The sequence below is a fragment of the Salvia hispanica genome, chromosome 2 (genome assembly GCF_023119035.1).
Source record: "Salvia hispanica cultivar TCC Black 2014 chromosome 2, UniMelb_Shisp_WGS_1.0, whole genome shotgun sequence".
Classification (NCBI taxonomy): Eukaryota; Viridiplantae; Streptophyta; class Magnoliopsida; order Lamiales; family Lamiaceae; genus Salvia; species Salvia hispanica.
In genome coordinates, this window is record NC_062966.1 from 8,637,285 (window position 1) to 8,647,193 (window position 9,909).

Sequence of the window (9,909 nt, forward strand, 5' to 3'; positions counted from 1 at the left end):
TCTGTTAGTAAGTATAACTTTTATGAAAGTACTTGATTGCTCTAAATTTTGTCTTATTTTCTAATAAGAGCACCCCCAATGGACGAAAATAAAATAGAGTTGGCTCGTCTAGGAAAGACGAGATGGGTGGGGGGGACGCGCATTGCGAGCATCTCCACCCGGCAAGGCTCGCACGGCGAAGGAAGGGGGTAAGGGGGTGAGCAACGACTCCCCCCCCCCCCACACACACACATGTGGCGGCTTTCTGTTGGAGGTAGGCGTCGTTTTTTACCATTTAATACTTATTTATTTATTAAATCAAAAATTAATTAGTAATTGTAAAATTATCTCATTTCTCCAAATATACCGTTATCAATTCATTCCAAAATCATCTATCTATACCATATTCTGTTCACTGTATAATTTTTGTACACACAAAAAAAACTCACTCAATTTTCCATTTTAATTTTGATTCACGATTGTGCGAAAATGTCTAACGGAAGCAACTGAGGTTGGTTTCATATTAATCTCAACGAGCAGGACGTGTCGTCTTCGGATTACTGGTTGAATTATCTTGATAGGCCGATTACTGGTTGAATTAAGACCCAGCTGCATCTTAGCTCATTGCCATAGTTTTGTCCTCTTCTTAGACCTTAACATGGATTAATAAAGAGATACAAGAAAAGTGAATCATGCTTGGTTTGTTGAGTATCAATTTTCACAATTTGTGCTCTTTAACTATTTAGTTATATAACAAACTGAATATTTCTTCGTTTCATAAAAATATGGACACTTTCCTTTTCCAGTGGTCCTATAAAAATATCAAATTTCCTTTTATGAAAAGTTTTTCCCAACTCATTAATTGTATATATCAATTTATTTACAACTTATACCACTATGGTCCAACATTAAACACTAATAATAATGTGGGTTTCACTAACACTATTTTAACTATCATTCTCTTCATTTCTTATACTTTACCAATTATACATTAATTCGCGTGTCATCCCGAATATCTCTTTTTCAATGGGATGGGCTAAGGAGTGAGTTTATTATAATAAATTTAACTCAAATGCGAAAAATTATTTCAAGTTAGTTTGCTCCTTCATTAAATATTATAATTTCATTATTCAGTTTTGCATTTCTTGTAATAAATCTAAATCATGTACCCCAATATATAATGTCACTGTTGCATACTTCCTAGAATACAAATAAAAATTATACACTACAAAATGATACACTAATATAGTACAGTATATAAATGAATCCTAAATAAGTTATATTTTATCTTGTAATAATATTATTATTATTTGAGAACAAAATAATTATGACTATTATTCTTATTAAAAACATAGCACTAAGAATGTAGTGGTGCAGCTGACGAAGTTTAATGAAGACGACTTTTAATGCTGGACTATTATACGTTTGACTTTTTGAAGCTTCATTAGTGAGCATTTGAAGATTTGATTAGCAAGTAATTATCAAAACCCCCATTACAAGTCTCTCAGTGGTGGTTTGAGTTTTTACAATATTTGACTTTTCTATATGTTTATTTCAAAATCCTCATAAACAGATCGTTGCACCTTCATTTTTCTAAACTGACGTTGTCATCATTAAAGTTCCTAGGTTGAACACTTGAAACATTGAATTTTAAATGTATATAATAAAAGTTCTTATTAGATCACACCTATTGGTGTCTGACACCTGCCAAATTCTCTCAAAATATAATAAAATGAATGACCTGGGCTTATCAAACAACCTCAAGAGACAAATTTGAGATCTGACTATATTCTAATACATATATACGGTCAGAATCAAATATTTTATTAGCTCTACTATTTCAACTTCAAAATCCTCCATCAATATTTATGAGTTGAGTTATATACCCATTTTGGCTAAACCAATAGCTCTACAGTTGTAGCCTTCGACAACAATCATACGGAGTACTAACTTTGTTGATATTTGGCTAATCAAGAATGAAGAAACCAAGAATTTTTCAAATAATAACTAGCCGTTGGATATTTTTATTGACTCTGTTTTGGTGGTTGTAACGGTTTGAGCTCAAAGGAGCTGAGCTGTTGTTGTGTTGGAGTAACCGCACGCACACACACACTAGTACATATACAAAGTGTGTGAGAGCTGAAGATCAGATTCAAGATAGCATCCGAGAGATTATACACGAGAGAGAAAGGAGAGTTTCATCCATGTTTTGCGAGTTCTCGTCTCTGTGATTCAGAGAGAAGCGAGTAAAGAGAGTTGAATGTTCTTCTTGTTGTAATCTAGAGCTAGTTGTTTCCATTTGTAACTTCATCCCCGATTAAGATCAATACAACACCATCTTCTCCGTCCGTGGACGTAGGCTACGGCCGAACCACGTTATTTCTTGGTGTTCCTTGTGGTTTATTGTTTCTTGTTCGATCGCTTTTACAACGTGGCGCCGTCTGTGGGAAGAGAGGCATAATCGCGCAAGGAAGAAGAGATGTCGATATCCAGATTCGAGGCTGAGAAATTCTCAGGGAAAAATGATTTTGGTCTTTGGCGTTTGAAGATGAGGGCCATGCTGGTGCAGCAGGGGCTAGCCGAGGCTTTGAAGGGTGAAGACAAAACGAAGGCAGCTGAGGAGCTTGATCCCAAAGAAAAGGCAAAAAGGGATGAGATCTTTGAGAGAGCGCATAGTCCAATTATTCTGAATTTGGGGGATAAAGTTTTAAGAGAGGTTGCAAGAGAGACAACCGCGGCTGGGATCTCTGGACCAAATTAGAGTCATTATACATGACTAAGTCCCTTGCAAATCGTTTGTATGTCAAGCAGAGGCTGTATTCTTTCAAGATTGTTGATGAGAGGAGCATAAAGGAACAGCTTGATATGTTCAACAAGATCATCGATGATCTTGAGAATATTGATGTGAAGCTCGAGGATGAGGACAAGGCAATAATATTGTTAAATACTTTGCCAAGATCTTTTGAGCAGCTGAAAGATGCAATGCTCTATGGGAGGGAAACCTCCATAACAATGGAAGAAGTGCAGTCAGCCTTGAAATCCAAGGAGCTTCAGAAGCAAGGAAGCAAAGGACACTCAGATCCAGTGGCAGAGAGTCTTGTGGTCAAGAATGCAAAAGGAAAGAAGGGATTCAAGAAGAAAGGTGCTGGATCCAAGCAACCATACCCTCAAAAGGCAGGACAAGATCAAGAAAAGGAGACTAGATCATGCCACTATTTCAAAAAGCCAGGCCACTTGAAGAAGAATTGCTTCTCATGGAAGAAGAAGCAAGCTGAAGAAGAGAATGGGAAGAACACTACTGATTTTGCAGAAGAGTTGGAAATCCCCAAGGCTCTGAATGTTTCTGACAGCTATGAGGAGTTCCCTTGGATAGTGGATTCTGGTTGTAGTTTCCATGTGTGTCCAATCAAGAGCTCTGAAGGGTTCATGATGCATGGAAGTGAGGATAAAGTTTGCATATTGAAGAAAAGTTTGTATGGCTTGAAACAAGCCAGTAGGCAGTGGCATATAAAGCTTGATCAACACATGGAGAAAATGGGGTTTGAAAAATCTGAGTATGACAGCTGTGTCTATTTCAAAAATAGAAATGAAGCAAGTGTGGTGTATCTACAGCTGTATGTTGATGACATCTTGATATCTAGCCCAGATAAAGAGAAGTACAGAGAGTAAAGCAGATGCTGGCTGATGGTTTTGAGATAAAGGATCTTGGCAGTGCTCATAGAATACTGGGCATGGACATACAGAGGAATAGGGAAAAGAAAAGTTTGTGGCTGTCTCAGAAAGATTACATAAGAAAAGTTATACAGAAGTTCCAAATTGATGGCAGCAAAGGAGCCTCAGTTCCAATCTCACAGCAGTTTAAACTGTCTAAGGATCAGTGTCCAAAGAGTGAGGCAGAAGAGAGGGAGATGAGTAAGATTCCCTATGCCAACATAGTTGGAAGTATAATGTACATGATGATATGTACTAGACCAGATATTGCACATGCTATCAGTGTAGCAAGCAGATATATGTCATGTGCTGGAAAGGATCATTGGTTGGCTCTAAAATACATTCTCAGATATTTGAAGAGTCATGATGATCTGGGAATATTGTTTAGATCAGAAGACATGGGTGAAGAAGATACATTGATTGGATTTTGTGATTCAGATTATGCAGCAAATCTAGATAACAGAAGGTCCCAATCTGGATACATATTCACATTATTCAGTTCAGCTGTGAGTTGGAAGTCAAGTCTTCAGTCTGTTGTGGCATTATCAACAACAAAGGCTGAGTATATCTCTTTAACTGAGGCAGTAAAGGAGAGTCACTGGTTGAAGGGAATTGCTGGTGATTTTGGAGTGAGACAAGAAAGTGTAGCAGTGAAGTGTGATAGCAGCAGTGCTATGGCAAGACATCATACTTTCCATGAACGCAGCAAACATATTGATGTGAGGTTGCATTTTATCCGGGATGAGATAGACAAGGGGAAGGTTAGGGTGGAGAAGGTCAGTACAGAGCATAATGCTGCAGACATGCTCACAAAGGCTCTACCAAAGTCCAAGTTCAACCATTGCTTGGATTTGGTGGGGGTGGTCCGAAACTAGTGTCTCAGGAGTTGTTGATGGAGATTTGGTGTGTGGAGATTCTTGATCATTCAGGTGGAGGATTTGTTGATATTTGGCTAATCAAGAATAAAGAAGCCAAGAACTTTTCAAATAATAACTAGCCGTTGGATATTTTTGTTGACTCTGTTTTGGTGGTTGTAACGGTTTGAGCTCAAAGGAGCTGAGCTGTTTTTGTGTTGGAGTAACCGCACGCACACACACACTAGTACATATACAAAGTGTGTGAGAGCTGAAGATCAGATTCAAGATAGCATCCGAGAGATTATACACGAGAGAGAAAGGAGAGTTTCATCCATGTTTTGCGAGTTCTCGTCTCTGTGATTCAGAGAGAAGCGAGTAAAGAGAGTTGAATGTTCTTCTTGTTGTAATCTAGAGCTAGTTGTTTCCATTTGTAACTTCATCCCCGATTAAGATCAATACAACACCATCTTCTCCGTCCGTGGACGTAGGCTACGGCCGAACCACGTTATTTCTTGGTGTTTCTTGTGGTTTATTGTTTATGTTCGATCGCTTTTACAAACTTTATAATTGAATATTTATTTTTTATTAGTAACCACTCCCTCCGTTCCACAGTAATAGAGACATTTCATTTTCTGCATTCATTTTAAAAACATGATATTGAATAGTTAAAGTGGAGACAAAGTAAAGTAAAAGAGAGAATAATGTAGAGAAGAGTCTTATTTACAATATTCTATCTCTTACTTTACTTTTTTTCCACTTTAACTATTTATAATTATTTTTTCAAAATGAGTGTGCAAAATGAAATGCATCTGTTACTGTAGAACGGAGGGAGTATTTAATTATGATTGCAAATTTTTAGAGCGTTTACATATTTTAAAAACTCGTAGACATAAATAATCAAAATATAGGTGAGGTGCAGTACGGTTTTATAAATCTCATACTTATCAAATTTAAGATGAAGTGACTATAAACGGAATCAGTAACTGCAGATTTTTGGTGATCAGTTGATAAGTATTTTCAACGTGTCATTTTCCCACCAAACTCGGTCTGTGATTTACTCCCTTCTTCCGCCATTAGGAGTCCCGATTATTTTTGTGCACTCATTTTGTAAAAATTATAATAAATAGTTAAAATGGAGAAATGATAAAGTAAGAGGGAGAATAATGTTTAGAAGACTCTTATCAACATTATTCTCCCTCTAACTTTACCATTTTTGCACTTTAACTATTTATTATCATTTTTATAAAATGAGTACGCAAAAGTAACTGGGACTCCTAATGGCGGACAGAGGGAGTATCATTTAGCAATGTGTTTTCTGTCAAGAATTCGTCGATAAACTCCAGTTTCTGATCAGCCAGACAAGAAAGCTAAATTGCTTTGAAAAATCTTCTTCTAATCAATTTTGATACATTTTAAGTCATACACATTCATTACATTGGTAGGGTCATTCGTGAGATGAGTTCTATCAAATGATTTTACCTCATTTATTAATAGGTGATGTTTTTCACAATGGACTGTTAGCAACACTTAGTTAGAGCATCTTCAAGGGGAAAAACAAATGTAGAGGTAAATTAATATAACTACCATATTTATCTCTTTTTTATGAAAAATCATTCTCCAAAGGAAAGAGGTATTTGAGAATGTATTACACCTTTTTCCCATTTTGAAGATGTATCTTTATCTCTCCATCAATGGCATTGAGAGGTAAAATCTTATAGCTATCATATTTGCCTTCTTTTCATGGAAAACCCTTAGGGGAGAGGTATTTGAGAAGGTATTACACTTTATATTTTTTAATGTATTTTGTACTATTATTTTATTTTTAAAAAATAACTTACCTTTTTATATGCCTTTTCCCTTTGGAATGTGTTACTTTTTAAAAGGGTATATTTCACTTTTTAAGAAGGTAAATACATAATATACCTTTTCTATGTACCCTCTCTCCTTGGAGACCCTCTCTTCTTGGAGATACTTAAAGTCACTTAAAATTAAATTGACTTTAAAATTATATTTCACCTGGATTATGTTCTACTTAGATTCTTATCATTTTTTTAAATAAATACCTTTGGTTGATTAATTAATGGGAACCTCTATGAAAGAATAAACTTAGTGGAAATGGTCATTTTTATATGGCTAAATACCTACTATTGAAAAAGCACTACAGTAATAAAGAACAAAAATGAGACCCTTGATAAAGGCAAGGGCCGTAGTAGTATCTCCGATGGCTCGACGTAGTTCGAATATAATGGGAATATATGATAGCAACAGACAAAAAGCAAAAGTTAAAATGGGAAAGTAAAAGAAAATGTTAATTTTTGGTGGGTAATCGTAATTATATCCAAAACCCTTATCAATATAACCTAACCTAACCTAAGGCATCCACAATAATACCTTGATTTTCAACCTTATTTTCAGTTATATAATCTAGCTTTTTTTCCTTTCAGGTCGCCATTTTTAATCTCAGCCACACAATATATGCAATAACAATAAGAGGGCCTAATTTTTAGCCACAACTTAGTTCACCATTTTTTCAAATATTTTAGTAGGAATATTTATTTTTTTGCAAAATAACATAAAATTAAAAACACAATATATAAAAACTACTACATCCGTCCATGATTAAATGTCTCATATTTGACCCACTCGAATTTTAAGAAATTATTTGATTTTGTAAATAAAAGCGAACATTAAAATTTAGTAGATTGTGGATCCTACTTTTATATACTCCCTCTGTCTCAGCTCAAGTAATTGATTTCCTTTTGGCCGTTGTTTTGCCAAAATGATAATAAATAGTTAATGTGGAAAGAAAATATAATAAGAGATGGAATAATATATGAGAGAGTCGTATATACATTATTCTATTAATTATTTGTCTCTCTCTCCACTTTAACTATTTATTACTATCATTTTCCTCAAACACGTGCCGAAAAGCAGTCAATTACTTGAGATGAGACAGAGGGAGTATTAGTTTTATACTCCCTCCGTCCCCTATTAAGAGTCACACTTTTCCATTTCGGTTCGTCCCCAATTAAGAGTCACACTTCATTTTTACCATAAATGGTAAGTAGGTCCCACATTCCACTAACTCAATTCACTCACATTTTATTATAAAACCAATATAAAAAAATGGATTCCACATTCCACTAACTCAATTCACTCACATTTTATTATAAAACCAATATAAAAAAATGGATTCCACATTCCACTAACTTTTTCAACCAACTTTTCTTTACATTTCTTAAAACTCGTGCCCAGTCAAAGTGTGACTCCTAATAGGAGACGGGGGGAGTAATAAAATGTGAATAGAATGAATTAGTAGAATGGATGGCTTACTTTACTCCCTCCACCAAACACACAAAATAAAAATGCATAAAAATCCGTGTCACTCAAAGAAGGGGTCATCTTCCTTGGGTTAGAAGGAGTAGGAAAGATGAATTAAGTAAGAAAGATAGAGAGTATAAAGTAGATAGTGAAATAAAGTAAGAGTGATTGGATGTTTGTTTTTTTTTTAAAAAGAAAATGACTCAACTTAGTTGGAACATCATAAAGAAGAATACGACTCAATTTAGTTATGATGGAAGGAGTATCACGTTAAAGTCCAAATTGGTTGTTTTTATATATGGCGGCAAATTTGGACACCTCTGCTTGAAGTTGGCCCCAATACTTGCAGAGGTGATACTGTTCGCAAAGCATGCCAGTCGAGCTTGAACCGGAGGTTGTCCGTCTCCGAGATTCATATCTAGAATTTGTTGACATTCTACTTGTTTGTGGTCACCGGATCATTGGAAATGTCAACGTAACACTTACCCACCAAGATCGTCTCCTCTAAGGTATACTTCCCCTCCCCCACCCCGGCCCTTGGCTTTGCCCTTCCCCCTTGCGCGTGAACCGGTATGCACCTCCGAAGGGGATGGTAGCGCTACATCAGTTGATGGCTCCATGTCCGAAATCTTATAGTAGTTTGTGTTGATCGGGAAATCGTCGATGAGGTTGATCCTAGAGTCGTGTTTTCATGGGGAATCCATTTCTTGGGTCATTATCGGCTGATAACGATTCCATGAGTCAGAATCTTTCGGATCCATTCTACAGGCTGACTAAAAATGCAAAGACATTTTGAGCAGCCCGAGCCATGGCTCTCACTAGGGGACCACCGTTGGGTGAACACCGGTATACATTGCGTGACCATCGTTGGAAATCGTTGGGCGACCACCATGATTCATTTTAGTGGAGTGTAGATAGAGAATGTAGAATAGAAAAGAGAGGAATGATGGGATTATGAAGTGAGGTAGTTATAGAGAAAGTGTGAACTATATTTAAACTTTTTAAAAAATAAAATGAATATCAAAGGCCCCGGAATTTCCAGAGTCGCAATAAGGCCGGAAAAACAGCCCCAAAATCAGGTCCGTAATGATTGCGGCTGTTTTTCTGATGGCCGGAATTTTTTCAGAGCGGCGATAGAGCCGCAAATTACGGCCTTATTCTGAATGGCCTAAGCATGAGAAACATTAAAATGACTTGATAAGCCTTCCGGAAATATAGAATAGCTCTATCTTAGATTGGGTCAAATTTGTGAAGACTAAACATTGCAGAGTGAAATAAGTAATCTATGCAAAATTTGAATTTGGGCTATTAATAAAGTTTAGTTCATTATACATTAAGCACGGGCCCTAATATCGTATACCCGGAAAGGGTTTTATATATTTAATAAGTGTAGGAGGCCCAAGTATGTTATACTCTCTCCGATTTATAACGAAAGATTCTTCTTAAATGTATTTCTTCGTTCAATTAGTCAGTTGCTAAATGTTTAACATGCTAAAGAACACTGGCTTTTGAAAAGAGAGGTTAAAAGCTGTTAATAGTTGTGTGGGAATTGAACAATGGTCTTTTAAGTTGAGAGGGTGAGACTGGGCTTTTGGTTTGGACCGCTCCAATGTTCTTTGCTAGCTGAGAGTTATGTAATGATGATATACAAATTCGATAGAACGCAAGGCTGGGTTAGAGCCCCACGGTGGGCACTTTTTTTTCAGTTTTTGGTTATATACAAATTTGAAATAAATTTTTTCAGTTTTTGGTTATACACAAATTTGAAATAAATTAATTGCAACAATCCATCTTCTTCTAGTTTATTCACGCGCTTTTTTTTTCAGTTTTTGGTTATATACAAATTTGAAATAAATTTTTTCAAATTTGAAATAAATTAATTGCAACAATCCATCTTCTTCTAGTTTATTCACGCGCTTTTTTTCAGTTTTTGGTTATATACAAATTTGAAATAAATTAATTGCAACAATCCATCTTCTTCTAGTTTATTCAAGCCCTTTATTTTTTGAAATAATAAAAATCCAAAAAGATTACTAATAAA